This window comes from Balaenoptera borealis (genome assembly GCF_965194805.1).
Source record: "Balaenoptera borealis genome assembly, chromosome: 5".
Lineage (NCBI taxonomy): Eukaryota > Metazoa > Chordata > Mammalia > Artiodactyla > Balaenopteridae > Balaenoptera > Balaenoptera borealis.
The window spans coordinates 11,440,598-11,467,385 of NC_138862.1; the positions used below are offsets into that span (position 1 = coordinate 11,440,598).

A 26,788-nucleotide genomic window follows, 5' to 3' on the forward strand; every position below is an offset into this window, starting at 1 on the left:
GGCATCACCATCCCCAATTTACAGATGAAGAAACCGAGGTACAGTGCAATTAAGACACTGGCTCCAGGTCACATAGCTAATAAGTGGCAGAACCAGAATTTAAACTCAGGTCAGGCTGATATTATAGACTCTCATGTGGAAGGGTAGTTATGAGCCAAGCTACTAAGATATGGCCCTGGAAGATAGGAGGTAAAGTCTAGAATCAAGAACAAAGACTTCTGTGATATGGATCTCCAACTGGAAATCTCCTTTCACCTTCCAATTAGCATGGAGCTCTATTCATAGCCCGTGGGCAGTGCTTCTCTTGGACCATGGAGTAATAGAATTACCTGCACTTCATTTGTCTCATCTGCTCCAGAGTCTTGCCCAAAGTTGACACTGGGAAAGGTGTATGTTTAGGAAATGGATGGATAGATTAAAAGTGGGCCAAACTGAGCACATCTAGCAGCTAGATCTTGGTTTCTAAGACTGTTCTCCAATATAAGGATCCAGGTCTCCTTAGAGAAATGGTTGATTCTAGGACTGGAGCAGGAAATATACAAGATGAGTCTGATACAGGATGTAGTACCAGAAAGGAAGTGTAAGCAGGTAGGGTAGGGTGTCCCCGGAGAAAGAGAACCAAGCATGGCTTTCTTGACAGAAGAGAAGCCGTTTTTGGCTTAAAAGACATTTTGTGATCTGAGCCTGGCTTGTCCTTGAACAGGTCTGAGTAATTACTGATCTTAAAGGAACAAAAGAATACAGAAACAAATGACTGGTTTCAGACAAGAGAAGTAACAATAGCAAAGATAAAGTATCAGTTGTAAAGACTCCCAGTTCTGTTTCAATGGTGAAGATTAGCCTGAAGCTCAACCACCAGATCAACTGGAAACTAAGGGAGGATGATTTGACCTTTTCTGACCCTCGTGACTTCCATCAACTAAAGCTTGGACTCTGTCACCAGCCCAAGCCTGTTCATGCATATGCCCTTAGGTTAAAACTTCCCCAGTTTTGCTGTTTAGGGAGACACTGATTTGGGAAAGATCCCCAGTGTTCTCCTTACTTGCTGCAAGTAATAAATCCTTCCCTCTCCTGATCTTTGGCTTGGTTATGTCTTTTGGCTCAACATCCACTAAGAGGTGAACCCAGTTTTGGGGTGACATGGGGAGGAGGGGATCAGTACAGAAAATGGAAAGCATTTACAGTTCTCAACATGAATTTTTTCCCATGAAGGATGCATTTTATAGGTGGATTGTTGTTCTAATAATTGCTATATTTTAGTTAAAGAGTATAAGTCAGCACAACTATCCAAAGGCACATACTTTTCCTTGGAAAGAACCAGTTTGGCTTAATAAAGAGCCTCCATCCCAGATTCACAGCCCATTCCTGAGAAGGATCTCTGAAAGTTGTGGTCCTCTTCTTAGTGGCCCTCGAAGGACTTCTAGTTCCATTTCTGACCTTTATCAGAACCACCACACTGGCCCAGCCAGCCACAGCAGGTAGATACCAAGTATAGCAGTTATCCAGTGCAGGGATAAAGGTCTGCATTTGCCTTATCTGTATTGATGATCATGGCATATCACACTCAACGAAATAAATGGTTCAGAAGAAAAGTTGACCTACAGGGGGTAGTCAAGATGATGGGCCAGAGTTCCATAGTTCAATGAATTCCATGTTTGACAGCAAGGAGTGAGTCCTGCCGTATTCCCAATGGGGTGATGTGCTGGTTAAACCCATCCCTCCTCCTTCCCATGAGCTGATCACATGGAAACTAACCCCTGCCGACTGTGTTTTCCAGGCTTCCTGGTGAGTCTGGCTGAAGGACAGCAATGGAAAAAGATTGAGGAATAGAAAGAAGGGAGAAGCCAGGGAGTTGCTCTCCTTCTCTCTCTGCCTCATGGGATGTCTCAGCAGCTGCTGCAATCTCTGGCATGGCCCCAGCTCCCACCGGACATGCCCACCATGGGTGCTGGATGGCCCAGCTCCTAGCTCTGCCAACACCCCTCCTTCCTCTGATTCCCCAGCCTAGGGGACTGGTGGCCTCCTGCTTTTGGATTCCTTCACTGGCCCTTTGTTTGGCTTCTCAGAACTTTCATCACCTGCTTAACCAATTCCCTGTATTAAATATCCTCTACTTAAAATGCTGAGTGGATTCTCATTTCCTGATTAAACTCTGCAATGCCTTAAGACCTGATTTTTTTCATTTTCATCCAGATGGAGAAAAGGAAACACATACATTTTGAAATCACTTTTCATCTGTCCTCCTCACTTTATATCATAACTGTTAGAGTATATTGCAACACGGGAGCTGAACAAGGTGGAGCCCCATCGCTATGCTCAAGTAATAAGAGGACCTGACAGAACGGTCTAGAGAAGCATGGCTGGACTTTACAGGACCTCCTGGATCAACAACCCCAGCAAAATCATTCAGTGTATCTTATCTGAAACTAACAAATTTGTTGGCTACACACACTTGCAAGACTCTCCATGGTCACACAGTGAAGGAGGCAACATTCTTCTTTCTCACTAGGAAGTCTCAGGGCACCACCCTGGTATTTCTAGGTTAACTGGACAAACTACAAAGAGCTTCCTTGATGGCGAAAAGAGTCCTCCGTTCATAAGAAGAAATGTCGTACCTTTGGTTTAATGTTGGCGTCTTCATTTTGTCTTATTGACTTCATGTGGCCAGTCCCTAGGTGCCATGGCTTGGGGTATTTTAGAGAACTAGAGTGGTTTTGCAGTAATTAAGGACTATTTGGTTGAAGATCCACTTGTTACTTTGGGGGGGAGGGGTTGCCATTCGTTTTCATTGCTGTCTAATGTAATAGACTTGGCCTATGGTAACCAGATAGTTTAAAATTAAAACTAAATTTGTCCTAACATAAGCAATTCAGATCCACCGAAATTTATCCAAAAATGGTCAATGCACTTTTTGACTTCTTGCTACGTTGATCTGACATCAGTGTCCTTTAAGCAACAAACATCATTCTAGATTTGGGTATGGTGTAAATTTGAAAAAGCATGTTTTTAAGGACCAGGCAACTCAGACGCTTGGGTGATCATGTGTGCAAGGATCAGTATATGAATACACAAGTACATATCCATTCTGTCATGTAAACTCATGAACAGTGTTTCACTGAATTGCTTTTTTATCACTTAAAAACTGTTTGCTTCAGAAAAATGAGAAACTCAACAGAACAGTTTTATTGTTTTTCTCTTGCTTTTATCAACATGTTGCAATCACATATATTGAAGGACAAATTCTTTCCAGAAGACACACAGAAACAACCTCTTAGAAATACTGTTCTTGGGCAGATGATGCCCCATAACTGGGAAGGGACAAGATACACGTATCAGTCAGCAAAAACACGGGCTTAGAGTGATCCCTGTCTTTTGTGGTTCAAACTTTCCTCCCAACAGACATACCATTAAACAAGTTCAAAAAGAAACCAATCTCATTCTTTTCACATCCAGTGGCTCACAAACTTTGGGGTATATCAGGATTGCCTGGGGGTTGGTACAATGCAAATTTTGGGCTCCCGCTCTCACATATTTGGTGATTAGGAGCCTCCAAATCTGCTATTGAAACAGATCCCCTGGCTCTGATGCAGGAATGTCTCAAGATCATATTCTGAGAAATGCTGGATGAGGCACAACTCAGAAGAAGACACAGCCCCAACCTTGAACATAATGCATTTTTACCTTAAAGGCAATTTCAATTTCCATTTGATAGGTGCCACCAGCTGTACTGTAGTTAGATTAGCTGATGAGGAAGGTATCCTAGAGATGGGACAAAACGTTCTTCACTTGGTCCATGCATGGAGGGTCCTTGGTGCCTTCACTTGTGTGAAACTCTTGTGGGGACACCAGAAACATCTTGTGCACTTTCATTCCATGTGTTCTTTTCCAAGGAAGGAAAGGTCATTTGAAGAGCAAATCACTTGCCCTCCTCAACCGAACTCCCTGGGGAGACTCAGCAAGTATTTTTTAGAGCATGGCCTTCTGATCAGGCCTCTCTGGCCAGTCCTCTCCCAACTGGTGCTTGGACAAGATTTGACAGTCTGGGCCAAATCTGGAATGGGTTTCTGAAAGCCAATTTTGGAGCATTTGTGATTGAGACCGGCCAAATCATGTGTCAGGAATGTCTAGTTCCTTCCCCGTGAAGAGTGACAGTGTTTAATGAAAAAACACAGCTCTGAAAATTGAGACGTTCCATGCATTATCCATATTCATTAAACCTGGAACAAAACCCCAGGAAACGCAGACACCTCCTATCATCGACACTTCACCTTTTCCCGGTGGTTATTTAATACAAATGCCACGGAAGCTATTCTACAAGGACACACCACGTGGCAGCATCTGCCAGGCCACTGCCCCCTTTCTTCTTGTCCAGCCTGATGCTGGGCAGTGGGAGGAGGGGGGCGTGCAAATTAAATAAAACCTTTAATAACAAGATTCTGGCCGGGACGTCTACTGCACAGATTACCAAATGGATAGGCATTTTATTTTGCTAAATGAAAGGGCTAGTTTATATCTTCCCTGGATCATTTTCTAACCTAACTGCAGTGGAAACATTCTCAGAAAGAAAGACTCTCTTGTCTTTTTGCCCTTTATATCGCCACTGGTCATCCCACTCCTAGAACTTGGGCAGGGATCTGCTGCTTCTGCTTGGGGACCAGGCCAGCCAGCAAACTCTTCCAGGAGTTGACTGACACCAGCGTTTCATTAGATCACAGTCAACTCAGAAGCCCTCAGTAGTGTTGTGTTTAAGGGTTGACAGCATTCCAAGGCCATCTTTGGTGGATGGACATGGGTTGTTTCCCTGGCTTCTCTAGACAGGGAACCACAACTAACCCAAGCTGTGTAAATGCTATAGACTGGTCTTTTGTTTGCGGCTTTGTTTTTGCTGTTACGCATCTAACAGGAGTTTTCCTCTGAAAGGAAGCCATGAAAAGATGGCTGCCCTGTACGGCACAGAGAACTATATTCAGTATCGTATGATAAACCATAATGGAAAAGAATCTAAAACAAAGAGTGTATATATATGTATAACTGAATCTCTTTCCTGTACCGCAGACATTAACACAACATTGTAAATCAACTGTACTGCAATTAAAAAAATAAAAAATAAAAAAACAAGAACAAACAGAACAAAATCAACATAAAGCCAAAAAAAGAAAAGATGGCTCCCCAAGAACTACAGGGAATCCCCTAGACCTGGTCCGTGGTTGATCCTCTCTTACCATCAAACGTCATGGTTTCCCTCTCAGAATAAAGGTCAGGGGGTGGGTGTGGCCAATGTCTGCCTCTGACTCCCCCCTTTCTACTTTCCTCCCTCTTCCTCTGGCAGCAGCTAGTGGCAGAAACAGACCGACCCTGGAAAGCGTTTGCATTCCAGTTCTCCTACCCACATGACCGCTGGCAAGTTTCTGAGCTGTTCTGAGTCTCCTTTCCTCAACTGATAAAATCAGCATGGATAATACCTCATAAGATTTGGGGGTGAATTCCGTGAGCTAGGGAATATAAAAGAGAACTAAAGGATGGGTCTTTCTTTTTGTTTTGTCTTTTTTCCATGAGAGGGAAAAAGATTCGAGGGTGGGAGGAAACTGAGGTTGTTCACTTGGTACTTGGAAAATCTCTTCCTTACTGAAGCTTTGGCGTGTCTTCACTCTAACCACACAACTGTAGTGATGCCTCAGCCGCCTCTCTGCAGAGTTCTGTCCATCTAGATCTGAGTGCACTGCACACACTCTACAGGGGGCCTTCCGTGCAGCCTCTGCGATGATCATGATGATGAAGCCACTTCCTGCCTAGAGGAACACAGTAATGCTTCTCACTAAAGTGATCTAATTTCACAGGAACACTTTTCGTGCGTATTTTGAGTGTAAATGGAAAACAACCTTTAAAACAGTCATTTTAGAGTTCCATAGCTGGGACTTCAAGGGGTCTGCAATACCTCTGAAATTATATGAATGTTTATGTGTACTGTGTACAAAAGAAAATTTCCAAAGAGAATCTCTATAGCTGTACTTCCAATGAAAGTATAATGTGAGCCATAACACGTAATTTAAAATTTTCTAATGGCCATGTTTTAAATAAATTCTAATATATTTTATTTAACCCAATATATCCAAAATATTATCATTGGAACATGTCACCAATATTTAAAAAAATCATTAGTGAAATATTTTACAACTTTTCTTTCTTTCTTTGTTTTTCATTTTTTTTTACAAAATTCACATCCTAGTGTGCATCTCAGTTCAGACTAGCTCTATTTCAGGTGTTCAACAGCCACCTGTGGCTAGTGGCTCCCATACTGGACAGGGCATCTCTATACCTTTCTTCAGATTTTCACATCCCATTGCTAACAGAGAGTGTCACAATGTGGCAGTGAACAGCAAGAGATTATCATTGAAAACTCCAAAACTGAGTGCTTGGTAGTCTCAATAACAACTCAAATTTCTCCTTATGAGTTCAGAAGGGCTTTCAAATAAATGATCTCATCAGATCCTCATAACAACCCATGACATGGACAGGGCAGATGTAATTTCCTCATATTATAGCTTAAACATATTAAATAATTGGCCCAAAGTCAAAGAACTAAAGGTTGGTGAGTTAGGAACTTGAACTGAGGCTTGGGATTCTAAATCCCTGGGCCTCGCTGAGGAAGAGGCGGCTGCCTCTGTCTGCCATCACACTGCTATGGGAGTAACATTTGTTTGCGTCTCCCACGGCATAATAAGGTTCAAGAGGGTGGGAACTGATAGGCCTCCTGCCCACAGTACCTGGCACGGAGCAGGCACGTCGTTCTTACTTGAATTAAATTCAGCTGAACCAAAAGAGTCATCCACACCAGACCCCTCATAGTTATCACCCAATCCACTCCATCTCTGGGACCTTTTGGTGAAGCCAAAACCACAAAAACCACCTACGTGCTGAAGTCCTGAATTGCCTTTGTTCACCCTTTGATGCCCCTTTATTCCCCAACACACAAAATATAGCTTAGGGATTTTTTTCTGGACAAATAACCTTCATTGTGGCTCTGTTTTCATGCTCACATTGCACTTTTTAATGGAAATTTACATCTCCAGTGGGAAAAACACCTTGAAAGTAGTTTCAAAGTTCCTTAAAAAACTAAAAATAGACCTACCATATGATCCAGCAATCCCACTCCTGAGTATGTATCCAGAGAAAAACCATACTTTGAAAAGATACATGCAGGCTTCCCTGGTGGCACAGCGGTTAAGAATCCACCTGCCAATGCAGGGGACACGGGTTCGAGCCCTGGTCCAGGAAGATCCCACATGCTGCAGAGCAACTAAGCCCGCACACCACAACTACTGAGCCTGCGCTCTAGAGCCCGTGAGCCACAACAACTGAGCCCGTGTGCCACAACTACTGAAGCCTGCGCACCTAGAGCCCGTGCTCCGCAACAAGAGAAGCCACCGCAATGAGAAGCTCGCGTACTGCGATGAAGAACAGCCCCCACTCACCACAACTAGAGAAAGCCCATGTGCAGCAACAAAGACCCAATGCAGCCAAAAATAAATAATAAGTATATAAATACATTTATTTAAAAAAAGATACATGTACCCCAATGTTCATTGCAGCACTATTTAAAATAGCCAAGACATGGAAGCAACCTAAATGTCCATTGACAGACGAATGGATAAAGATGTGATACAGATATACAATGGAATACTACTCAGCCATAAAAAAGAATGAAATAATGCTATTTGCAGCAACATGGATGCAACTAGAGATTATCATACTAAATGGAGTAAGTCAGACAGAGAAAGACAAATATCATATGATATCACTTATATGTGGAATCTAAAAAAAGATACAAATGAACTTATTTACAAAACAGAAACAGACTCAGGGACTTCAAAAACAAATTTATGGTTTCCAAAGGGGAAAGGTGTGGGGGAGGGATAAATTAGGAGGTTGGGATTAACATATACACACTACTAAATATAAAATAGATAATCAACAAGAACCTACTGTATAGCACAGGGAACTCTACTCAATACTCCATAATAACGTATATGGGAAAAGAATCTGAAAAAAAATAGATATATGTATATGTATAACTAAATCACTTTGCTGTACACCTGAAACTAACACAACATTGTAAATCAAGTATACTCCAATATAAAATAAAAATTAAAAAAAAAGAAAGTAGATTCAGTCTGACTTGTGATTTGGATGCCAATTTCCACCTACCCAAGACCACCTAAAGAAGCCCAGGGACCACCCCAGGAGCCTGGTGAAGCTACAGCACCAGGGAAACACCTCATTGCCCTTCCACCTTACCAGGCGGGCTGGATTGAATCACGCAGACCTGGGAGAATGGTAAAACCCCTGACAAGCAATGTCAGAGGGCGGCTTGAAAGCTTGGTGGAGACACAAGCCTGTTCCCAGCCACTCCTGGCACAATCTCCAGCTGGCCCCTGGCTCACTTTGATGTCCCTGTCAGCACCAGCCTCCTTCACTGAAGGTGCCTTTCCTGCCTGTGCAGCAGCCTGGCATTTTGGGTTACTGTGCCAGGGCTTCCCTGAGACCCCGGGCCAGGTGCTGAGAGCTGCTATCTTGCCAGAGGTGTTGGGGTGTCAGAGCAAAGCAGAGCTCCAGGACTGACCCTGTCTGCCCCACATCCTCATCAGCTGCTTCTTGCCAGCTTGCCACTGGGCACGAAAGAGGAATTTAGAGTGCGGGGTACAAGCAAAAGCTTATTCTGAACTTTGCGTGAGCTCCTTAAATCAGACAGGCAAACATGCCATAACTCAGGACCCCACATGCGCCCCTACACATGCAAAATGGGATCCAACTGAGTCCCATACTATTCCTGTCAAATGTGCCTTATTTTTGCAACATTTCTCCATGAACTAGTTTTTCTGGAAAACACCCAAAATCATAAACACATTTTGGTTGAAATAATAATTTTAAAAAGCTTTGTTAAATGAACAAACTGAGCTAAGTGCAGTGAAAGAGTCACGATTCATTCCGTTAATAATTGAATACCTCCTGTTCCTGAATGTCAAAGTTTCAGGCACTAGAGAGAACAAAGTGATTAAACCATAGGGTCCCTTGTGAAGACACAATCTAGTGGGGATGGGGCAGACAGTAGATAAGAAAACAAATCCATAAATAAGATCATTCTAATGGTCATACATGCTATGAAGACACCAAAACAGGGTAATGGGGCACAGAAAGATACTGGGATGGGGAAGGCCGCTTAGAAGGGTGGCCTGAGAAAGCTTTTCAAGAGAGGTGACACAGGGGCTGTGGAATGAATGACAAGGGGCAGCCAGCCACATGAAGATCTGGGGAAAAGTGTGTTGAGCAGAAGAAACAGCCAAGGCAGGAGTGAGCCTGGAGTGCTGGGAGAGGCCAACATGGCCAGAGTGTGGCGAGCAAGGGGGAAAGTGGTAATGAATGACACTGGGAGGTTATCAGGGCCCCATGGCGATGAGTATGGATTCTACTCAAAGCATCAAGCAAAGCCATTGGAGGGCACCAAGCACGGGAGTGATATGAGATCATTTGGGCTTTCTGAGGTCCACCTCAGCTGCCACTGGGGATGGATGGTGGAAGGGGCCAGAAGGAAAGCAAAGGGCTGTGGTGGCTTCCCCTGAAGGACATCTCAACTTAGAGAAGGAGCAAACACAAAATACCTAGAACTCAGGTCAGAGTGCTCTAGTTAAGTTTTACAACAGAGCTTTAAATTAAAGGCTGAGAAAAGGGCCAGTGAGAAAAAGCTATTCCAGCTGAGGAAATGGGAGGATTCAATGGAGCTGCAGCAGGGACCAAGCCTGAGGCTGCAGGTAGAACACATCTTTTTTTTTTTTTTTTTTTAATATGTATTTTATGTATTTATTTATTTAGGCTGCACCAGGTCTTTATTTGCAGCACATGGGATCTTCGTTGTGGCATGCAAACTCTTAGTTGTGGCATGCAGACTCCTTAGTTGCAGCATGTGGGATCTAGTTCCCTGACCAGGGATCAAACCTGGGCCCCCTGCATTGGGAGCACTGAGTCTTACCCACTGAACCACCAGGGAAGTCCAGAACACATCTTGAGTTTGGTCTCCCATTGACTTGAATTTCTCAGTCTCCGCATGAAGTTAGTCTGATACCAAATAACCATTCTCAATCTCCCCAGCCCCGTGGAGGGCATAATTGCTGTCTTCTAGAGCCTTATACCCTGGTCATGGGGTATAGAGCCAACCTTTCCATAGGAACAGTACAGTCACTTCCATGTGGGTAATAGCAACAGGAAGACATCTGATTTTTTGACATGGGGAATTCAGAAGATGCTGGAAACCACAAAGGGCAAGGCCTTATTTGCTGGTTAAATACTAAGATGCATCCTGGGTGGAGCTCACTTTGGTGAAACTGTGAAGCCCTCCCAACCCTCAGGGATCAGAGCAGTTCAGAACTGCACAGGACCTCACTCACCATCCAGTCTAGCATCTCCAGACTCACAGAGTGGTCCTAGAGCAGCAGGAGTGTGCCGGAAATGCAATCTCCAGCCTCATGATCCCATGAACCACAATCTGCATTTTCATAAGGTCACCAGGCGATTTGTGTGCATATTTCACTTTACAAAACACTGCTCTAGACGTTCCCAACCTTCAATGGGTAGCAAAATCACCAACACAGTTTTTTAAAATACTATACAGATGCTTGTGGCATGCTCCAAAGATTCAGTTTCAACTGGTCTGGGGTGAGCCCAGATAGTGTTCATATTTTTTTAAAGGCCCTTGCATGTCCAGGAGAATCTCTGATGTAATCCTTATCTTACAGATGTGAAGCTCAGGCTCAATAAATTGAGAAGATTTATGTCTTGCTAAAAGGCAGGCATTTTTTTAAAAATGTAGGTTCTGTGGTGGGCCCCAAGACTCTGCATTTCCAGCAAGTTCCTGGGGGAGGCCAACACTGCTCCTTGGACTATACTTTAAATAATAGTATGTGAGCTTCTCATTGCGGTGGCTTCTCTTGTTGGGAGCATGGCTTGATTTTATGTACCTACTTGGCTGGGCCATGGGGTGCCCAGATATTTGGCCAAAAAAGTATTCCGGATGTGAGAGTGTTTTTGGATGGGATTAACATTTAAATTGGTGGATTTTGAGTAAGCAGATTTCCCTCCATAATATGGGTGAGCCTCACCCAATCAGTTGAAGGCCCGAACTGAACAAAGACCAACCTCCCCTGATCAAGAGAGAATTCTCCAGCAGACTGCCTTTGGACTGAAACTGGAACACTGGCTCTCCTGGGTCCCCTGGATCTCCAGCTTACCAACACACCCTGAAGATTTTGGACTTCCCAGTCTCCATAATCACATGAGCCAATGCTTTATAATAAATCTTATAAAAATTCCTTATAATAAATATAAATATATACATATATATGTATATTTTATATAAGATTTAGATAAATCTTATACTATATTAGATATGTAAATGTATCCTATATAAATAAGACATATTTATACTTTATTTTAACTTATATAAATCTTATAATTCCTTATTATATATATAAAATATTAATATAACATATATCCTTACATACCCTGTACCTTACAATTCCTTATTCTATATATACATATAAATCTTAAGGATACATATATCCTTTCTCTGGCCTGATTAATAGAGCATGGTTGCAGAGTGCTCTGTGGAGGTTCCAATTCCTGCCACAATGGAGAATTCACACATACCACACATGCCACAATGGAGAATTCACACCTGTCTCCTTCAGAGTCAACTCAATTGAGATAGGAAACCCAAAATCCAGGAAACAAAGGAAAAACTATGAGAACTCTGGAAAACGACTGCTATATATATGAGTGTTAGGTGGGAGACGGGTGTTGCAGCCTGGGACAGGGACAGCAGCTGGTGCCATTCTAGGAGGATAAAGTAGAAAAAGCAGCTTGAGTTCTGCTCTTCTTCCCTACCATTGCCTTGGGACTATCAATAGTTGCCCCCTCCCCTTTAGAAAGTAATAGTAATAGCCCAGACTACTGGTTTAGGAGCAAAACTGGAGCAGCTCAGAAGTCATGTTCCAGTAAAATGTTTCTGAACACAAGTGAAGGCTGAGTAGCCTCTGCATTCCCTGCTCTCCCAACCCAGGGTTGGTCAATGATAATCTGTGAGTTCCTCTTCCCGGAGCCACTTCCCCCTCACAATCTGAAGGGGAAGACTTGGTCTCAAGAGTTGCTTGCTGGATGATACCAAATGGGGGTGTCCTATTTGGGGCTTTTCCCTGGGCTTCCCCTGTTTCTCTCCTTGTTCATGACAACAAAGGTATATAAAACAAAAATAGGGAGAAATACAAGGTATGAAAATTATATAATGGGAATAAATAACACAATAAGTCTGCTACATGGTTAAATGAATACAGCTGAAGAATAAATTAGTGAGTTGGAAAACCAGATGAGGATATATATATCTCCAGAAAGAATACAGGGAAAGATTCAGAAATGAAAAATATAATTTGTAGAAGCATCCAGAAAATAAGAGTCATGGAACAGAAAAAATAAAATAAAATAGAAATGGAGAGAAGGAAATATTCTAAGAATTAATGGAGACAAATTCCCCCAAATTAAAGAAGACAAATAACTTCAGATTGAAAGGGTGCATAGCATTGCAAAAGGAGAGATAAGGAAAATCCAACACTTACACACATTTGAATGAAATTTAAGAACACCAAACTCAAAGAGAAAATTCTGAAAACTCTCCAAAAGAGCACATCACACAAAGGATAAAGAATCACATTTTTTAACCACCATGCTGAATGCAAAAAGATAACTGAGTATTAGTTTTAAAGCACTGGAAAAAGTGCTTTTAACCTAGAATTCCATTCCCGTTAAGGTTGTCATTCAAACAAGAGAATGTAATAAAAATATTCTCCAACATAACAAGGCTTGAGGAAATCAGCTATGCTAAGACTCACATTAAAACTTTTTGAGGGCTTCCCTGGTGGCGCAGTGGTTGAGAATCTGCCTGCCAATTCCGGGGGCACGGGTTCGAGCCCTGGTCTGGGAAGATCCCACATGCCGCGGAGCAACTAGGCCCGTGAGCCACAACTACTGAGCCTGCGCATCTGGAGCCTGTACTCCTCAACAAGAGAGGCCGCAATAGTGAGAGGCCCACGCACCGCGATGAAGAGTGGCCCCCGCTTGCCACAACTAGAGAAAGCCCTCGCACAGAAACGAAGACCCAACACAGCCAAAAATAAATTAATTAATTAAAAAAAAAAAACTTCTTGAACATGTGATACTCAAAAAAAAGAAAAAAACAAATCCAGAAGAAACTGCAAGAAATACACAAAATGAAAGGGATCACACATCTTGGAATTTTTGTTGCTGTTGTGGATATTAACATGGGGAAGATATGTTCAGAGGATATGAAAGCATGCTAAAGCTATATAAAAGATATTGGTATGAAATTTTCTAAATAACAGAAAGAGGAATTTTTAATTTTTAATCTTTTTACTGAAATTAAAATTAAGAAGACAGAAAAAAGCTTAAATACATCAAAAATTAAATAAATATAAGTGATCTAAATTTTCCAATTAAAAAAACAGAAAGTTTTCAGATTAGATTTTAAAAACAAAATCCATCTATGTACTATTTATAAGATAGATCAAAAGCATTAAAAACATGAGAAAGTTAAAAATGAAAAAATGGAAAAAGATAGCAGACATATGTCAATATTAGATAAAACATACTTCAAGAGAAAAAGCATAATTAGGACTTGAGAAGATCACTCAATAGTGGTGACAGGGTTAGTTCGCCAAGAAGACATAGCAATTCATAATATGAATGCATCTAATTAACTAGCCTCAAAACACACACACACACACACACAAAAAAGATAGAAGTTCATAGGAAAATTGACAAATCCACCAACACAGAGGGAGATTTCAATTATTGGTAAGTCTCAATTATTGAAAAGTTGGGCAGACAAAAACCAGCAACACAATTAACAAGATTGACCTAATGACCATATACAGAATTCTGCAACCAATAATTAGAAAATACACAGCCTTCTCACACATGCATGAAACATTTATTTTTTTTAATCTTCTAATAATTAATAGAGGTTTTAGTTGAGTTCACAGACTCTCAGAAAAAGACTACATTTCCCAGCTTCACTTGCCTCTAGGTATGGTCATGCGACTAACAGCTCGCACGTGGGATATGACAGAAGTGATATATTTAACTTCTCCCTCAGGCCCTTAAAGGGCCTCCTACTGCCTGGATCAAGAAACCGTTGATAGGTATCTTAGATCATGCAAAGGGCGCAGAGCAATATGACAGAAAGAGCCTGGGTTTCCCGTCCCGACACAAAGGGTTGCTCACTGCTTATTCTCAGGATATTTCATGAGAAAGAAAATTGTATCATGTTGAAATCTCTTCTTGAAGTGGGATGAGTCCCTTTCCGTTTTGTCTCCCTCAGGACCCCTAGCACAGAGTATGTATCGGAATTGACAAAACTAAAGCAATGAACACCAGACTCACCCCAGATAGAGAAGACATTAATGAGGATGATAGACAGGAAACCAGCCTTTGTCTTGCAGCAAAAATCTTAGATGCCGGTGGAGATTTTGAAGGAAGATCTCAACTTGATCAGAATCTTCCACCAGTCAGTTCCGGGATACCGATCAGATATGCAGGGCCTGATGGGAGGGGGAGGGGGAGGGGGAGGGGGGAGGGGGAGGGGGGAGGGGTCCCGCCCACCCTCATTCCCACAGAGGGGGAAAGGCGGAGAAATAAAGAGGAACCAAGGGAGGAAACGCATGCTTCGCTCACGTGAAGGAAGTGACAGCAACTGGCACAGGAGAGCAGCCGTTACCTTAGTCAGGCTCGGTATGCCAAAACCATACTTGTTTTGAGATTGGATTGGAGGGAGAAGTGCTCCTTTGTAAAAACTAGCTAGTTTCTGAAGGCAACAGGAAAAACTGGGAGGCAGGTGGCAAGCGCAGGCCACAGTGGAAAAACACATCCTTTCATCACAAATTGCTGAAGCTGGGCGGACACAAGACTGAGGAGAACCGACGATGGAGAATGACTCAGAGGAGGAAAACTTTCTGTGGTGACGTCGACAGACTCATTGCACCACCAGAACAGGGGGCAGACGAAGCTTAAAGTCCCTGCGCGGAGCCCCAGCCCTCTACGCCATCGTAGGGGAGGACGTGCCAGGAGTTCTAGAAGCACAGATCAACACATGAAGTGGAAAAGTACCGGTCTTAGGTGGTTGCGCCAGGGTTTCCTTCCAGGAATTTCCTTAGCAGGCTGACATGCTCCACCCACCACAGGGAAGGGGCGAGGCTGGAAATGAGCCCGCTAGGAGGTCCAGGGGCGGGGCGTGCCCAGCAAATCCCCAGCAGCTGAAGGCGTCCTTGGTGTCCTCTCTGCTTCCTTCTGGAAGCCTTTCCTACCACCTAGACCTTCTCTACCTTGTCCCTTTCTTCCTTGCCCCAATACGCCCAATGCTGCTATGCTCCAAACCCCTTCCAGAACGTTCTTTCGGAGCCCTCCTCTGAACCCCCAACACCCCACACCCTAAAGCCACTTGAACTCCGCTGCGTGTCCAGGAAGGCAGCCGGGTAAAGTCCAGAGCAGCGCCACGTCCCCAGGCTATTTACAACTTAAAAGAGAACGCCAAAGAGCACCCATGAGCCTCCAAGTCAATACCTCAACCCAGGTGAGATATCTGAATTCCCGTGGAACTTTACAAAATATAGATTTTGGATTTCCACTGCTCATCTAGGTAAACAGAACACCCAGGAAAGGGGGTGAGGTGGCAACGTGCAGTTTCCAACCTTTTGTTTAAGGGATTCTGATGCCTGCCAAGGCTGACAACCAGGGCTGGAGGCGATGTCCAGAGAGACGATGATACTTTAGAGCTCCAGCTCCACTAACTCACAGGTGTAAAAAGTTAAAATGAAAGTAAAGATATACCGAGAACTACAGAAAGCGTTCAAACTGTTGTTCTTGCCTTCCTCACTCATCTCCCAGCCCGCCTGGGCATGGCGTCCAGCTTTTTCATTCGGAAAAGGGAGTGGGGTGAAGAGAAAAGAGTAGGGCCAGGCATAACCGACCCCCTTCAAAGCCACCTGCACCTGTACCTTTCTGCTTCCTCCCCCTCCCCAGAGACTGGCAATAAATGGCTATAAATAAGTAGCAGCTATTAATAATTTCCTTACTATTAGGGTAATGTTTAATCTCTTATTGTCAACCAAACTGGTCTATGGACAAAGATTTCTGATTTATTGTAGTCATCACTACCTTAGTGTTAGTCTTCTCAAAAAAAATATTTTTGCTTCATTTTTATTAGTGAAGTGTAGACTCTTGAATTTCTTGACAAACCAAAATTCAATCAGTATTTTTATTATTTGTTCCCCAGCCTCTAAGTCTTCTAAAACCCAACCAATTATGGTCCTACTTATTAAGGGCCTTAATTAGCTTGCTAATAGGCATTCCCTGTTTAAGGACATGATCCTGAACAAGCACACAGACATCTTCAACCTCAAATGTCATTTACATTGAGTTACTCGTTGAACTTGGCTGTTGCCCCCATCATGTCTCAAATTAAATTAAAACCAGGTTTCCCATCAAGGCTCTCCACCATCAGCCCTCCCCTACCTGAGAACCTTCTTCCTGTGTCCCCCTCCCCCAGTGGATGTCTTCCACTCCCTCTTCCTGGAATCTTCTCCTCCCTATGCTATCTGGCAAGCTCTCCTTCTTCCTTTAAGATGGAGACCTACACCCCCCTTCCCTTTCTAGGAAACCTTCTACACGCTCTGCGGCAGGGTTTGCACCTTCTTCCTCCAAGCCTGCCTTGACCAGAGCTCAGATATATTGTCCTGGAATATCTACACCTCCATCCTCCCAGACTTTGAACTCTTCAAGTGCTGGAAATGGGGCTTGGTTCATCAATGTATGCCCAATGTCTTGCACAAAACCTGTCTATAGTAGGTGGTCAGTAAATGCTGGAGGAGTGGAAAGAAAGTACAAATGAAAAAAGCCCACGTGCAGCTCATTTACACAACACTCACTCTCTCCTCCATCTTTCTCAACTTTCATTCTTTTGGTTTAGAATAACCTGAAAGCCACACACCTACCATGAGGGCAGGGATGGTGTCCATTCTGTTCTTTGTTGTATTCCCAGTACCTAGGACTGTGCTTGGCACATGGTAGATGCTCAAGAGCTATTTGTTAACTATATGGATCAATCCTTTAAACCTGTTGCTCAAAATCCACCTCCTCTGCCCAGTTCTCTCCATCCCCTCCCAGCACTATCCCCAATAGTGCCCTCCTCTTGCTTCCACATCTCTATGGCGTGACTAAGTCAAACATGACAGAAGAAGCAAACCCATGCTTGGATAAATCAATCATTTCAGGAGCTTCCTGCGCAAAAGCAGATATGATCTGATAATCCATTCGATTACCACTCAAGTAAAGATGAAGGTAAGTACCAGAATGAAAAGCCACCTTCTGTAAATCTCTATTCATCCTACCATTCTGTCTTGATCCGGAATTTTGGTGCACATACTGGTTTGGAGTTTAGGTAAAGTTTTTCCACTGTGATACAATCCAGAAATTGACCATGTGCTTATTTTTCCCTAGATACAAAAGAGAGAAAAGAAAAGGAGTCTGCTGTGCAAACTTTATAGGTAACTATTAGTTATTATTATTAGTCAGGTAACTATTTGAGTAGGTGGGAGAACAGGGTATTCTGCTCCGTTAAACACTGTGGTGGATAGAGAATTGCTGTTTACATCATTCATTCCTCCCTAAGTTCACTCTGAGAGGCATTATCTTTTTACAAAAGGTACAGAGGTCCCGTGGTTAAAGGACCCATTTGAAAGGGTGCTGCGTGCATTAGCCGGGTACACGCTGCCCCTCCACATGCTCTGGGTCTGTCTGTGCCTCGGTGCCCACCTTGTAACACTTTCATGTCAATAAACTGCAGTGACTCCTTGTACCGGCCTGTTTGCTAATAAAACCAGCCACCGACCTACCCCTCCAGCTCTCGCACTCCCAAACTCCATCCTCTTGCAAGCTCTAGTGGGAAACTCAATTATTTTACTTTAGCTTACTCTTTCTATTTCCTTCCCCTTCTATTTATTTTTCTGAAGGTTAGAACTACAGAGGACTTTGGTATACCCAACGAGCCATAATTTTTATAAAACAGTGCTTGAGGGCCACGCACCACAGGATAAAACAGCAGTAAAAACCTTATGCTTCAAGCTTAAGTTAATCCTTTTTGAAGGATTTTGATGGCTCTCATTTTGAGGTGAAAAAGATGCATTTTGATGGCTCTAATTTTAAGGTGAAAAAGATGACTTGACCTTCTGCATCCGGAGAGACAGGTGAAAAACCTGGAAGATTGATCTAATCAGACCTTGTAGTCAGGCCTGGAGTCCCTGACAGATGTGTCACAACATGGCTATCATGATATTTCTAATAATAACATCAACAACGATAAAAATAATGGCTTCCATTTTATGAAGTAGGCATTATTATTCCCCTTTTACAGGTGAGAAAACTGAGGCTTAGGTTGTAAAAAGCCAGGATCAAAAGCTAGTAAGTGAGGTTGCTGATACTCAGACACATCTGTGTGATGCCAAAGCTCATCCTCTTAGCTACTCTACGCATCTGAGGTCATTACCAGCCCCGTTCTGTGCATGCGTGCATGCACACACTCATCCCAACATTAGAGAGCATTTGTGATTATTTTGGCTGCCCGGCATCTCTGCATTTGGGGGATACTTCATCCTATGGATGCATCTGGTGGGAGGCAAGGTCAAGAATGTCCTTGAACAGAAGCTGAAAACACAAACTACCCCCCTTCCCAGCCAACGTTGCCATTAGGGCTCAAGCATATGGCCAGGGCTCAGCCCATCCAGAGTCTGACTCAGGAGCGGGGATGGTGAGAAGCAGAGCCCACAAGAAGTTGTTCCAGTGCAGCCACAGAGGCCTCCACACTGCAGGGCAGAACCGAGGGCCAGTGTCCAGGGTGGGTGTGCGGTGGTCGGCTAGGGTCGTGGCTGTGGTCTTGGCTTCCTCTGTCCTGTCCACAGCCTTCTGTTTTGCTTTATGAGCTTGGCTTGTGATCAAGTGGGTCCACCCACCAAGGCCAAGCATCTCCACACTGAGAGTATCAATGCCAAGTATGTCCTGAGGGTGCCTGGGTGTGGAGGGGAGCTGACTAGCCAGTGAGCCTCTCCAGCCTCCACCACGTGACTCCTTAACTCCACATGTAGCCAGAAGTGAGAAAGTGCTAGACAGCCTTTCCGAGCAGGACAACCCATTTAATGGTCTGCTTAGGCTGCCATAGACTAGACAGCTTAAACAACAGACATTTATAGTCTCACAGTTCTGGAGGCTGAAAGTCCAAGATCAAGGTGTCTGCAGGGTTGGTTTCTCCTGAGGCCTCTCTCCTTGGCTTGTGGGTGGCCATCTTCTGGCTGTGTCCTCAGATGGTCATTCCTCTGTGCCTTTCTGTGTCCTAATCTCCTCTTTTCATAAGGACACTGGTCCAGTTGGATTAGGACCCACCCTTATGGCCTTATTTTAACTTAATCACCTTTTGAAAGGCCCCCATCTCCAAACACTGTCACATTCTGAGCTACTGGGGGTTATGGCTTCAACATATGGATTTGGAGAGGGGACACAATTCAGCCCATAGCAGTATCAAATAATTTAATTTGTCCTCATTATACTTTAATACATGTTAAATGTTAGCATATGTTAAGTGAGGATCTGTTGAATGAGGGTATGTTAATAAAACATTGAAATTGGTATTTCATGCATCACAACATCACCTGTACTTGAAATTTGCATTTGAGGAAGTGGGAAACTCATCAGCACAGCCTGGGTCAACCCCTTACAACGTCCTCAGCTCCCTAGGGTCTGACACCCAGCAACTGGGACCTGGTGTCTGGCCAGGGTGATGGCCCAAAATCTGAGCTGACTGCTGCCACAAGGAGGCTTCAGAGAGAGGAAGAGCACTTCTTCGCAGCCTGCCTGTCCGGTCATCCCGTGTGTCCCCAGCTCCTCACTGATCTCTTGGGGTCTCTGGGCTCAGACCCCATGCTCTCAGCCCGAGGCCATCTTGAGGTCATCAGCTGCTTGGAGCCAGACTCCGTCTTGCTCCCCTGTAGGTGTCACACAGCAGACACACTCACCTGTCAGCAGGCTGGGCCCTCAGCCACCTGAAGTGTTTTACCTGCCACCTGAGCCTGCGCTTAAATGGGAAGAAGTGATTAGCAAAAGGGCTTTGCTTTAAACTTAGGCAAAACAGTGCATGTGTTCCAGAAGAGACTAAGGGGAGAGCTGGTAAGTGTCCTTAACTGAATCAGTTATCCATTTCCACAAGCCTTACCTTTCTTCTTAGTTTTAAATGCAATCCACAGAGCCTCTCCTCCAAGCTTGGTAGACACTATCTTTTCCCCCAGAAAAATGACTCATGGGAGAATTGCAGACCCTACTGGGAACTCTGAGGCTCTTAACAACACCCACCCCACCCCACCCCCATCCTTTTGCAAATCAAGCAGCCTCTATGGAGGGTTCTTCTGCAGGGACATCAGATGTGTCCTCTCTCAAGAAGTTGCCTCCACCCAGAGGCCATGTCATGTTGGGAAAGGAGACTTGAGCTTGAATCAGAAGAGATGAGTTTAGTCTCACTCGAGGCTTGCTGACTGTGGGACTTTGGGCAAGTCATGGAGGGCTCTTTTCCCCAGCTCTAAAAAATGGCAAGAACAGGATTGGCCCAGTCTGCCAAGGACGCTTTTCAAGGAGGCAGACAAGATAATGCACCAGAAAGCACCTGGGAATAGCACTGAGCTCTTCAACCATTTGCAGCCTCCCCTCTCCCCCACATTCCTGCCCGCCAAGGTCCTGCCCATCCTCCAAGGCCCATCCTAGCTTGTGGGGTGGGGGGAGTGGGGAGGGCTGGGGGCCTGGGCAGTGTGCAGAGAAGAGCATGGCTCTGCTGCGGGAAGGATCCTAGAGGCCAGAGCCAGCATGACACAGCTGAGGTCACTTTCCTCCCAGGGTCGGAGGGATTGTAGGTGGGAATCCTGTCTTGGAAGTGCTGTGATCCAGAGGGGGTTTGAGCAATGGGGGAGCAGAGGGTGCCCTAACAGAGCCCCAAATCCAGCTTGGTGTCATCCTCTGGGTTTATTTGCATTAATTGACACTCACCAAGGCTGCTGGGAGAATCTTGTTGAAGGAGGAAAATTTAGAGGAGTATTTAAAGGAAAATCGGTTCTGTTGGTCTCAAGGACTGGATGAGCCCCATGGAGAGAAGGTTGTAAGAGTTTCTATTTTTGAATAGATGGGGTAAATGGGGAGGCATGGGTGACAGTGGGTATCTTAGTCTGTTTGGACTGCTGTAACAAAATACCACAGACAGGGTAGCTTATAAACAACAGAACATTTTTTCTCAGTTATGGAAGTGGAAGTCCAAGCTCAGGGTGCTAGCATGGTCGGGTGAGGACTCTCTTCTGGTTTGCAGACTTCACACTGTGTCCTCACACGGTAGAAGGGGCAGCGAGCTCTCTGGGGCACTCTATTAGTGCTCTCTATTATAAGGGCACTAATCCAGTTCATGAGAGCTCCACCCTCATGACCTAATCACCTTACAAAGACTCCACCTCCTAACACCATCACACTGGATATTAAGAGTTCAACATATGAATGTGGGGGCGGCACAAACATTCAGACTAGAGTGATGGATGATGCCTATCCAGTGAGAAAACCATGTCGCCCAAGGACTGTGCAGCTCAGGGATACCTCCAGTTGACAGCCCTTTGCATGTAACTGTAATTAGAAGGCTCCCTTCTTCCTCAGATTTTTCGTAAGGACTTTCTCAGATGTCCCCTCCTTCATGAAGCCTTTCTGGATCCCCCAAAGGTGAACCTCCGCAAGCACCCTCACCCCTGTCTACCTGGCTCTACCTCCTGAGAGGGCCAAGCAGAATCTGAGGACCCAAGTCCTGATTCCAACCAACAGCATGATTTCTGCACAAGTTACTTCTTCTCTCTGGATATGAGGATAAGAGTTCTTGCCAGACCTGCCTCTCAAGGTTGTTAGATGTGAGGCTCAAATGGATAATAAGCATGGAAATACCTTCCCAGCTATGATGCCTTAGGCAATTGTCAAGTTTTATTATGACCAGACTGTATGTTTCTTGAGGACCCAGGGACACACAGGTCTTTGCTTACCTTTGTATTTCTCATAATACCAAGCACCTAACCTGCTCAAAATCCTGGGCCTCTTGTTTGGTCCCCGGGCATATAGTCAAGAAGCCCTAAGTCTTGCCTCTAGAGTCCAAAGTCCCAGAGGGCTATGAGCCCCAGTAGCTGGGCACTCATATACCTGGTGTGACGGACTGAACGGTGTCCCCCAAAATTCATGTGTTGACCTCCTAACCCCCAGGACCTCAGAATGTGACCTTGTTTGGAAATAAGATCATCGGAGATATAATTAATTGGGATAAGGTCATACTGGAGTAGGGTAAACCCTAATCCAGAATGACTAGTATCCTTATAAAAAGGAGAAATTTGGACACAGACATGCACACGGGGAGAACACCATGTGACAATGAAGGCAGAGACGGAGTGTTACATTTCCAAGCCAAGGAACTCCAAAAATGGCCAGCAAACCACCAGAAGCTAGAGAAAAAGTCAGGGACAGATTCTCCCTCACAGCCTCAGAAGGAACCAACCCTGCTCACACCTTGATCTCAGACTTCTGGCCTCCAGGACTGTGAGACAATCAGATTCTGTTGTTTCTGTTGTTTTAGCCACTCAGTCCGTGGTACTTCGTTTTGCAGCCCTAGCAAACCAATACACCTGGCAATCCTGTCAAGTAATGATTTGCCATATTTCCCAGACAAGCAACTGCTGGCTGGGTGAGGGGAACGCTCGGAGACACTTATCCAGCTTGTTTCTCCAGGAATATGAGCTCTCCTGAGGAGCTCCCTACACAGCCCCACAGGATATGTGGGGTGTGTGTGTGTGTGTGTGTGTGTGTGTGTGTGTGTGTGTGGTGTGTATGGGTATGTGTGTGCTGTGCATGTGGTGTGGTGGTATGTGTGTGGTATTGGGTATATGTGTGGTGTGGAGGCGGTGGGTGGTATAAGGGAATGTGTGGTGTGCGTGTGTGTGTGTGTGTGTGGTGTGGTGTGTGTGTGTGGTGTGGTGTGTGTGTGTGGTATGATGTGGTGTGTGTGTGTGCATGTGGTGTGTGTGTGGTGTGGTGTGTGGTGTGTGTGTGTGTGGTGTGTGTGTGTGTAGTGTGTGTGTGTGGTGTGTGTAGTGTGTGTGTGTGGTGTGTGTGTCTGTGTGTGTGGTGTGTGTGTGTGGTGTGTGTGTGTGGTATGGTGTGTGTGTGTGTGGTGTGTGTGTGGTTTGTGTGTGTGTGGTGTGTGTGTGTGTGTGCGGTGAGTGTGTGTGGTATGGTGTGGTGAGTGTGTGTGTGTGTGTGTGTGGTGTTGGGGGTGGTATTGGGTGTGTGTGTGTGTGTGTGTGGTGTGTCTCTACCCCACCTGCCTTCCACCCAGGGCCCATCAAGCCAAACTACTTTTATTTACCTTCCCATCAGCTTAGAAGCAGAGAACGGAAGAGACAGAAGGAAAGAAATACTAATCCTTCCAAGATGCCTCTCCATTTCCTTTTCCTCTCCTTCCTGCCCCTAAAACCCTGTGCCAAGTGTCAACCTTGAGAATTGAGGTGAGCTGACATTTTCTTAGCAAGCGGTTCAGTTCTGGGCCCTGCAGCAAAAAGCAGACATCTGTCTTCTTTGGCTGAAAAAAAAAAAGTTGGCAAGACAAAAGCACACACACACACAAAATAAAAGCAGAAGATGACACGGACCCTCCCACTGTTAATGTCCCTTCCGTTCCCCAGATTAGTATCTCCAATATAAAACATTGTGCGGAATCTACGCCAGGCCTACAGCACAGCTTCGGAGATGGGAACAGATTTCACGTGAAGTGAAGTGCACACGTTTGGGGGCTGTGACCGGCACTAGCAACGTGTCCTTTGCCTTTGGAATCCTGAGCCCCGCACAGACCCCACAGGTGAGGCAAAGGCCAAAAGCCAGACCTGGAGGCTGATTCCTGAACAGACAGCCAGCTCTCACCAGAACTCCAAGGCAGGGGCCCGCGAAAATTATGCGGCCTCATGTGCTCAGCGGTATCGCTCATGTGCCTGCATATTTTGGACCTTCCCTCGTCCGGTGGGGATTGTTTGCGTGGAGTGACCCGGTGCTACCAGGCCAGGGACAACCTTGTTTTTGAAAACATCGTTTCCCGTAATAGCTTGTGAAGAACTAAAAACCGAAATGGAATGCATCCAGGCGCCAGAAACCGTCTCCTGCCGCATTCTCCAGACCGAGATGATTCTAATCAGACTCTCCTCAGATGTTACCACCTCCTCTATGTCCTCCTGAGGCAGGCGCCCAGCCCCAAAGCTGCTTTGGGCCAGACCTCCACTTCCAGAATGTTCTTCCAAAGACATCCCAGCAGGAAGATGTGGCAGGCCGTTTGGTCATCCAAGGCAAGCATGGTAAGAAATGGCTCCATTCTGTCAGGGGATAAAAATGCTACCACATGAAAGAGGTGTTCTCATCTACTTCCTCACAGTGACCCGGAGGCATCGTTCCGTGGGGTTTTTATCCCCACCTAAGAGGAGAAGAAGGGGAGATGAATGCCCAAGGTCATACCACCAGACCGAGGGATCCTTTGACCCCATATTCTTTCCATCACTCTAGAACACTGAGCATAAACAATACATGTACTTACATAACTCAACCCGGTTGGTTGTGTATAAATGGTTACTGAGGGTTCTGTGTGAGTTCATGGCGTGTGTCTGAATGTAAACTGGGATGCCTCTTCTTCTCCCCTAAGAGACTGTGGAATGTTCTTTGAGGATCAAAGAGCTGGAGAGCGGTAGAAGAAAGTGTCCAGGACAAGAGAAAACCCAAAGGGAACAGCAGACCAATACAGCAGAGTAAGGAGTTGCCGGAAGATGTGGGCTGTGGGTGAACAGATCCCCTCAACTTGACTCCTCAGACAGCAAGGCCAGGCAGGAGGCAGCCAGGAAGAGGAACTTGATTCAGATCAAGTCCAAGACCACAGGGACTACCCCCACACTGGCCAGAGCTGTCCTCTGCCCTCATGACTGCCGCAGAGGTTCTGGTCAGCTGCACCCACATCCTCACTCCAGGGTCAGCTCTGTGGTTCTGGAAGACCTGCCCAAATGAGTGGCCATGAGTGACCCACCAGGAGAGGCCAATGAGGGGACCAGAGTGGGTGACCTGCCAGCTGCTCCCAGGGCCTCCGGCTACAGCAGGAAAGACAGACAGCAAGCAGCTGGCTGGCCCAGGAGGGGTTATTGCATTTAATAAACGAAGTGTTCAGACATTATCCAGGAGAAACTGAACCCTCATGCGTGCTGATGGGAATACAAATGGTGCAGCCACCATGGAAAACAGTCGGGCAATTCCTCAACAATTTAAACATAGAGTTACCGTATGACCCAACAATCCCACTCCTAGGTATGTACCCGAAAGAACTTGAAAGTAGGTGTTCCAACAAGAACGTATACAGGAATGTTTATCGTAGCACTACTCACAATAGCCAAAAGGTGGAAACAACACAAAGGTCCATCCAATGCATGAATAGATAAACAAAGTGTAGCATATCTACGCAACGGAATATTATTCAGCCATAAAAAAAAAGAAATACTGACACGTGCTACAACATGGATGAGCCTTGGAAACATTATGCTACGTGAAAGAAGCCATACACAAAAGGCCACATATTTCATGCATCCGTTTAACGGAAATGTCCAGAATAGGTAAATCCATAGATACAGAAAGTAGATTTGCGGTTGCCAGCGGCAGGGGAGCGGGTGAGCAGAAATGGTGAGTTACTGCTTGACGGGAACAGGGCTTCTGTTTGGGATGATAAAATATTCTGGAAGTAGAATGCACTTAATGCCACTGAATTGTACACTTTGAAATGGTTAAAATGATAAAATTTCAGTTGTGTGTATTTTACTACAACTGGAGGGGAAAAAAAAAAAAAGAAGACTGAAAAAAGAGTTATCCAGAAATTTTTCCAGTTCGAAACATTTGATTCATTGAAAAGAAACTTGATCCATGACAGATGAAATGCTAAGTGTCAAGCTTTTAGTCATCCTACGATGTCAGGTTTGCTTCATCTGGAAACAACATCACGTTTGCAGAGTGCTTGCTGGGTCCAAGTACTCCGATTTCCTCTCATCCTCATGGCGGCACCGAGAGGGAGATGGAGCCGTGGTGGTTTCCTTCCTGCAGGCGAAGCAGCTGGGGCTTGTGGGGACAAGGAGCAGGGACTTGCTGAAGGTCACACAGCCTCAGGGGTGGCAGCCCCTAGACTCTGGTTCAGTGCTCCTTCCCCCACAATCTCCTCGCTGCCTCTTTACGTGGCATCTCAGGCCCGAGCCTCAGAATCCCTGGCCGAAAACCTCTGCCCGAAACTCAGGAAACGCCGTAGCGGGTTGCCTGAGTTCAGTGATGACATCAGAGAAGCTTGTGTTATTCTTCTGTCCAGATTCTGCCCATGGGGAGGCAGCCGGTCCGCCCAAAGGCAGTGGGGGAGTGGTGAGGATCTTAAAACCAATAAAGGGATTGTTTTTTTTTCTTTTTTCTTCCCCAAGATCAGTCGCCTGGCTGTGTCCTTTTAAAAAAACATCTCAAGAACTCAAGCACTCTTAGATTAAACCATGTGACATCTGTGTCTGCAAGT

General features: G+C 45.0%; 1 long non-coding RNA gene across 1 annotated transcript; it reads right to left on the reverse strand.

Annotated features, from left to right (window-relative positions):
* Window positions 1-3,180: 3,180 nt before the first annotated feature.
* Window positions 3,181-14,673, reverse strand: LOC309630201. Its single transcript, XR_014245528.1, has 2 exons — window positions 14,503-14,673; window positions 3,181-5,789 (listed from the first exon to the last, which is right to left on the reverse strand). It is a non-coding gene; the product is annotated as an uncharacterized lncRNA (long non-coding RNA).
* Window positions 14,674-26,788: the final 12,115 nt, after the last annotated feature.